This window comes from Pseudochaenichthys georgianus, chromosome 9 (genome assembly GCF_902827115.2).
Source record: "Pseudochaenichthys georgianus chromosome 9, fPseGeo1.2, whole genome shotgun sequence".
In the NCBI taxonomy this organism is placed as follows: Eukaryota; Metazoa; Chordata; class Actinopteri; order Perciformes; family Channichthyidae; genus Pseudochaenichthys; species Pseudochaenichthys georgianus.
Window position 1 is genome coordinate 8976659 of NC_047511.1, and position 6721 is coordinate 8983379.

Below are 6721 nucleotides of genomic sequence, written 5' to 3' on the forward strand. Positions count from 1 at the left end.
TATTTCTGACTAATAAAATATTATTCAAATGAGGTTATGTTTGTGTATTATTATGCTTTAATGACGCTTTGTCGCAATATGTTGAAACTTTTCTACACTAACCAAGACACAAACATTAAAGGGTATTTTTGGGGTTTCCCTTTCCTGTAGTGTGTTATAAAGCTTTTTGAAAACGCATCGATTGGATTTACTTCCGTAACATACAGTAATGACATCACTATGTAACGCTCCAACATATTGTACGTAATAGGCTATGGGGTGGGATTTCTCTTAGCAGTTGACCAATCACAACAGAGCTAGCAATCAGAGCAGACTGGGCTCTGGTTTCAGACAGAGGGTGAAAAGAGGTGCTGCAGCACAGGCAGTATGAGAAAAATAAAGAGCTGTTTGAACATTAAAGCATGGAGACATGTCCCAGGAGAGACACTACATACTAATATGAAACCTGTATTGAGCATAATAGGGCCCATTTAGTTCTTTCCTGAATTGCTTATTTTGGATATGAGGCCATATGAAAACAAAGTGATGTATGTCAGTGAAATGTTACCTTTCCGGACAGACCCTCCCCTCTCGGTGGCTTGAGGGAGGGCTGACAGCAGTGCAGAAGGCGGTCTGCAGGTAGCTGAGAGGCAGAGTCCTGTTCAGTGGCTGCTGAATCTGAGCCTCGCTCCACCTGGTCAGAGCCGCCTTGCTGCCCACGTAGAAGTGAACAAGAGCCGGCAAAGAGTCAAACGCTTCGTCCTCCAGGCTGTACTGCACCCGGGTGTACGTCTCACTGGACTGAACCAGCGTCTTCCTGATGACAAAGTGAAGGGTTTTCTGCTCCCAGTGGCACGTGAGCAAGAAGTCGCCCTGACAGGACTGAGAGTCTCTGAGGAGGAAGTCGCCGTGGTTCACCACCAGACTCTCAGACACCTGAGCAGAAATATTAATTCAATCAGCATCTTTTTTTCTTCTTTTAAAAAAAAATACAAATAAACATTTTTCACAGATAATTCAAACAGCATAATGGTTCTGGTCATGACTTTTGGCAACATTATAGCAACTTGTTTTTTATGTCGAATGTACTGTATATAAAAATGCTGCCGCTACTACTTTTTTATGTTTTTGTAGGTCAACAAGAAGATAAATCAATTCATGTTTACAATTCACCGATACAAATACCACAAATGAAAATCCACTTGTAATTACATGTACATTTGTAAATAAATACAGTGCAACACCAACTCCATAGATGCCTTTTGGAATTCATATAAACAAAAAAGACTTGGGGGGGGGGGGGGGGGGATATTGAAAGATAGCTTTCAAGAACCTGTGATTGTAAAAATGTTCACCAACCTGCCTATTTCAAAATACCGAGAAAATAAGATATCCTTATCCAAATCTTTTTCTCGTCATTAGTTTATAATAAGTTGATTTGGCAGCGTTTCCGAAAGCACTGCATACACAGAGCGCTGCAAATACAAACACTGCAAAGATAAACAGTTGGCCAATTGTATAATCCCTTCACATCAACAAGCGTTCCTGTCCCAGCTGTGTGCATCACTTTTAAGTGTCCCCGTTTCTCCGTCGTGAATTGAACTGATACAGCTGTTTTTATTGCGTGTTGTTTATGCAGCACTTTTAATAAATGCTTTGCATGGTTTTATCAAGTTGGTGAAGAAGTGTTTTCATCTGTTTTGGCTAATTTGTGTTTATTTTTTGTATCGTTTTTGAAACTCGGCGTGTTCCTCCTAATGGAAATGTTTTGGGCCGTTGTAGCGCGTGTGCTCGGCCACCGCTACCTTTATTTAAAAATGGAATAGAATATTACTTTATCACTAAAGAACAGTATTAAGGAAAAACTATTTCATAACACAACTTACAAAGCTCTGTAGATGGAGTGAAACCACAACATCAAATCTCCCAGCATCCAAACCTCTAGGAAAACACCATCTTGTGTGTTGTGTGTGTGTGTGTGTGTGTGTGTGTGTGGTGTGTGTGTGTGTGTGTGTGTGTGTGTGGTGTGTGTTTGAGGCCTACCTCCCAGGGGATTGGTCCATGGTACAAGGCATGGCTCTTCAGGTTGCTGGCCGCTCAGTTCAGCTCCTCCTCCAGCTGCTTCCTCAGCTTCTCCGACGGATGCTCCAGCCAGAACTGGTCTTTGGAGAACTTGAAGGGCATCACAGGAGCACACTCAGACACAACAACCCAACAAATCAAAGAGCACACACTAGAGCCTTCATGTGGCATCTTCCCAGTTTGGGTTCACAAAATCCCAACAGAGGCGATCTCTACTGTTGACATTTCTGCGGCTTCTTGAAATGTTCATCATTTACGAGAACAAGAATTGTGGGTAAATATAGTCAAACCGCAGCCTTTATCAGCTCTGTTGTTGTGTGTGTGTGTGTGTGTGTGTGTGTGTGTGTGTGTGTGTGTGTGTGTGTGTGTGTGTGTGTGGTGTGTGTGGTGTGTTAACAGGGAGCACAGAGGGGGGTGAGGTAGGAGGAAGGACAGCTCTGGCATTCCCACACTGGCATCAACACTGGCGACACCAGGGGCCCAAGACCCAGACCCGTGCTGGAGTCTTGGCCCGGTCGCTGTGGCAACGTCATTGTGCGATGGGGGTCATCACTCAGTGGCGCTTTGTCAGACGCGTCTTTATACAAATAGGAACAAAAAATGAAGATACTGTATATCAAGAGGTTACGCCAGCAGCAGGCCGGGAATGCTTTTGTTTAGACACACACACACACACACACACACACACACACACACACACACACACACACACACACACACACACACACACACACACACACACACACACACACACACACACACACACACACACACCACTTACTGTCAATACACCGTTTTATAGGTGGCATGTTTTTCTTCTCTTCGACGTCTCTCCCACCCCTCCCTTGTTTTTGACAGAATGGTTTGTCCCACTAGAGTGTGAATCAAGGGCTGGGCATCGGGCCAGGTCCACTTCAAAACAACATAGAAGAATGTGTGCATATACGGTTTGTGTGTGTGTGTCTGTGAGTGTGTTTTGGAGGGGGGGAAGACCTGGAAGCCACTAATGAATTGCTTTCATTTCATTAGCTATATCATTCATTGCCAGCTTGTCCCTTTTAGACAAGTGTGTTTCTCAAGTATCCAATTATAAGTCAATGAGCTGGAAATTCTCTCTCTGTGTGTTTCTTTCCACCTTTTTCCAGGCAGAGCTGCGGGCGAATCGAGGCCGTTGAGGTTACCAGGGGCAACTGCAGACGCTTCAAAGCTTTTTATCCGCAAAGGACCACATTCCCGAGCCTTTTCTGTCACCCATCCTAATTTAATTAGAGTGCCTAAAGCAGAGGATCACAGTAATTTTCATTTAAAGGGGCCCTATTTTGCTAATGTTCAGTTTCATATTTGTATTTTGTGCCTCAGTTGGATCTGATTGGTTAGCTGGCCGCCTCTGTTGTGATTGTACAACCGCTTAGAGATGTCCCGCCCCTTAGCATGTCTTATACAATAGGCAAGGCAAGTTTATTTATATAGCACTTTTCAACACAAGGCAATTCAAAGTGCTTTACAAAAAACGAAAGACATTAAGAAAATGGCATTTAAAATCAGTCATTACAAATAAAAGCTAATAAATAAACATAAAAAGAAAAAATACATGGATAAAAGTTACAGTGGCGCTTTCACACCAAGTACTTTGCCGTACTGAAGGAAGCCACATATAAACAAGTTAAGATTGTTAGATGAAAATAGATTAGCTTACCTTCACATACTCTCCACTGCTGTCTGTCTTGTCCCGCGGACTGAAAAATGACAGAAACACATGAGGTTTTGCTTTATTATAAGTGTCTTTTGGCGATTGCTCATTTATATTTCTAAAGGGCTTAGACAGCCAGGGGGGATAGGGGGGAATTAGGTTGTCTCTATTTAATTCTCATTTGATGCATACTTTTTTGGTCTCTTGTTAGGACACCTTGTTACCACTTCTTGAAATTAAATAACGCCTTAAAATACTAAAGTATGTATATCTTAGTATGTTTTCTCCAAAGCAGTATGTTATTTGGAAGTCATTATAATGAAAACATTTATTTAGGTGAACAGATTGAACCAAACAACAAAATAAGTATGAATTGTTCCTTGAATATTGGTGTGGTGTGCACTGACCTAAAGACTCTTCAAAATACAGAACTGTTTAGTATATTAATACATTTTTAGGAAATGGAACTTTTAATTTTGGTTCGATGATATCTGGAATGAAGGCAATAGTCAAATGTACAGTAAGTGACTATGACAAATGATTTGGAGTTTAACAATAATCTGCTGTATCAGGATTGTGTGGGTGGGGTTTAATCAGATTTGACTGATGACGGCATCTCCATGACAACATAAAAAACTAGGGCTGTCAAACGATTACAATTTTTAATCAGATTAATCACAGTTTAAAAATGAATTAATCATGATTAATCACCATTCGAACTATGTCCAAAATATGCCATTTCTTTATGTTGTGGGAATGGAAAGATAAATGAAAGAAGACGGATATATCCATTTAACAGACAGTATGTATGTTTATTATATCATTGTTCTGTGTGTCAAAATGAAAGACAGCCCACACACCTATCAATCATCAAACCGTGGGGTCTTAATTCATTACGTGTTGATTTCTATCAACGGGGGAGTACTTCAGGAAAGTCGACAGGGGGGCGGCGGCTAGTGGTGTACTTTGTGGCCACAGAGCGTGAACGTTGTGATCAGCTGTTTTAGCTGTTTTAGGGGAGTCTCCCTCCGCAGCCGGTTGGCGTAGTTTTGGCACAAGTCCGTTGTACAGACCGACGTTAACAGCAGCCTGTCTAGCTAATGAAGTAGTTGAAATGGTGTTCTTTTTTTAATTCTCTTTTTTCAGTTGTTGGTTAGGTTCAGGGCACGTAGATCACGCAGACTACATGGGGCCTCATCTTGCGTGGGCCCCCCGTCGACACTCGTAACACATAAAGAGGGCCTCATGAAACACCTTTGTGTGGGGACACAAGTTAGCCAGGGGCAGCCCTGGTTAGGTTGGTGCACTTGGTTGACCTCAGGAAACTGTTAACCTTGATTCTTGTATCTCTTGTCAACATCTCTTTCAGTGATGTACCGACCGGCCTTGGTGGCACTTACAGTGCTGCTCTGCTCTTCACCCTTTGTCCATGGAGGTAAAGTGTTGGTGGTCCCCTTGGATGGAAGCCACTGGATCAACATGAAAGTTCTTGTTGAGGAACTTCACTCGAGAGGTCATACAATCACAGTGTTGAGGTCATCAGACAGCATGTACATCAAGCAAGAGTCTCCTTACTATGAGTCCATCACAATGGATTCCTCTGCTGGTTTTAATAAGGAAACCCTTGGGTTATTTACAACCAAAATGATAAACATGCGGCGGAGAGGAGCTTCACTTTGGTCTCGTATATCTCTGGAGTATGAATGGGGAAGCAGTTTTCTCAGATGCACAAAAATCAGGTGAGCTGGTAGAGGACATTTTTGAGAACACCCAACTGATGCGGAGCCTGAATGATGCCAAGTATGATTTGGTTTTTGACAGACCCTGGACTCGGTGGAGGGGTGTTTCTTGGGCACCGTTTGGGTCTTCCACTTGTCTTCAATGTGAGGTGGACTGTTCAGGGGGATGGTCATGATGCAATTGCCCCTTCCCCATTGTCATATGTCCCAATATCAGGGATAGAGATGACTGACAAGATGACTTTTCCTCAACGGGTCAAGAACTTACTCATGTATGTCTTAACACGGTTTCTAATCTGGCATATCACAGATTCAAACTACACACCATTTGTCCAGCGTTACTTTGGAAATGATGTTCATTACATGGAGCTTTTTCAGGCAGCAGACATCTGGCTAATGAGGAACGATTTTACCTTTGAGTTTCCCAAGACCCACAATGCCAAACATTGTCTACATGTCAGGATTCCAGTGCAAACCCTCCAAGCCCCTGTCTAAAGAATTAGAAGACTTTGTCCAGAGCTCTGGTGAACATGGTGTTATCGTTATGACTTTGGGAACCCTGGTAGCAGCACTTCCTGAGGACATTACTGAGGACATTGCTGCTGCTTTTTGCCCAACTTCCTCAGAAGGTGATCTGGAGGCACAAAGGCAAAAGACCATCAACCCTCGGCAACAACACCTTACTGTTGGACTGGCTGCCTCAAAACGACCTCCTGGGTCACCCCAAGACCAAATTGTTTGTGGCCCACGGAGGCACCAATGGAATCCAGGAGGCCATCTACCACGGTGTACCCCTTGTGGGCCTGCCCCTCATGTTTGACCAGCCTGACAACTTCTTCAGGATGAAAGCAAGAGGTGTGGCCCAAGTCCTGGACATTGCAACTGTGAACAAAGACAACTTCCTGGAGGTGGCTGAAGGAGGTACTCTATGACCCAACCTACAGGGAGAAGATGAGGGTGCTGTCTAACCTGCACAGAGACCAGCCCATGAAACCACTGGACAAGGCCATGTTCTGGATCGAGTTTGTGATGAGGAACAAGGGAGCAGCACATCTTAGGACAGAGTCTTACAAGATGTCCAAGATCAGTACCACTCGATCGATGTGGTAGCGTTTCTACTGGCAGTTATGTTGCTAGTATTAACAGTTTTTCTTGTTGCAGTTAAAGTTATGTGGAAATGTTTGTTTTCTAGAAGCAAGGTCAAAAGTGAATAATGAATATACTGCTACCG

The 6721-nt window shown here is 43.2% G+C and overlaps 1 protein-coding gene and 1 pseudogene across 1 annotated transcript in view; one reads left to right on the forward strand and one right to left on the reverse strand.

Moving 5' to 3' along the window:
- The window catches only part of LOC117452192 (SH2 domain-containing protein 3C-like), a 29313-nt gene extending 27248 nt beyond the window's left edge, over window positions 1-2065 (reverse strand). Inside the window, exons 1-2 of the mRNA XM_034090682.2 lie at window positions 2023-2065; window positions 548-915 (exon numbers count right to left, since the gene is read on the reverse strand). The gene's annotated coding sequence lies outside the window, so the exon portion shown is untranslated. The remainder of the gene's footprint in view (window positions 1-547; window positions 916-2022) is intronic.
- Window positions 2066-4879: 2814 nt separating this feature from the next.
- LOC117452190 (UDP-glucuronosyltransferase 2C1 pseudogene) lies at window positions 4880-6715 on the forward strand (annotated as a pseudogene).
- The last annotated feature ends 6 nt before the right edge of the window (window positions 6716-6721 follow it).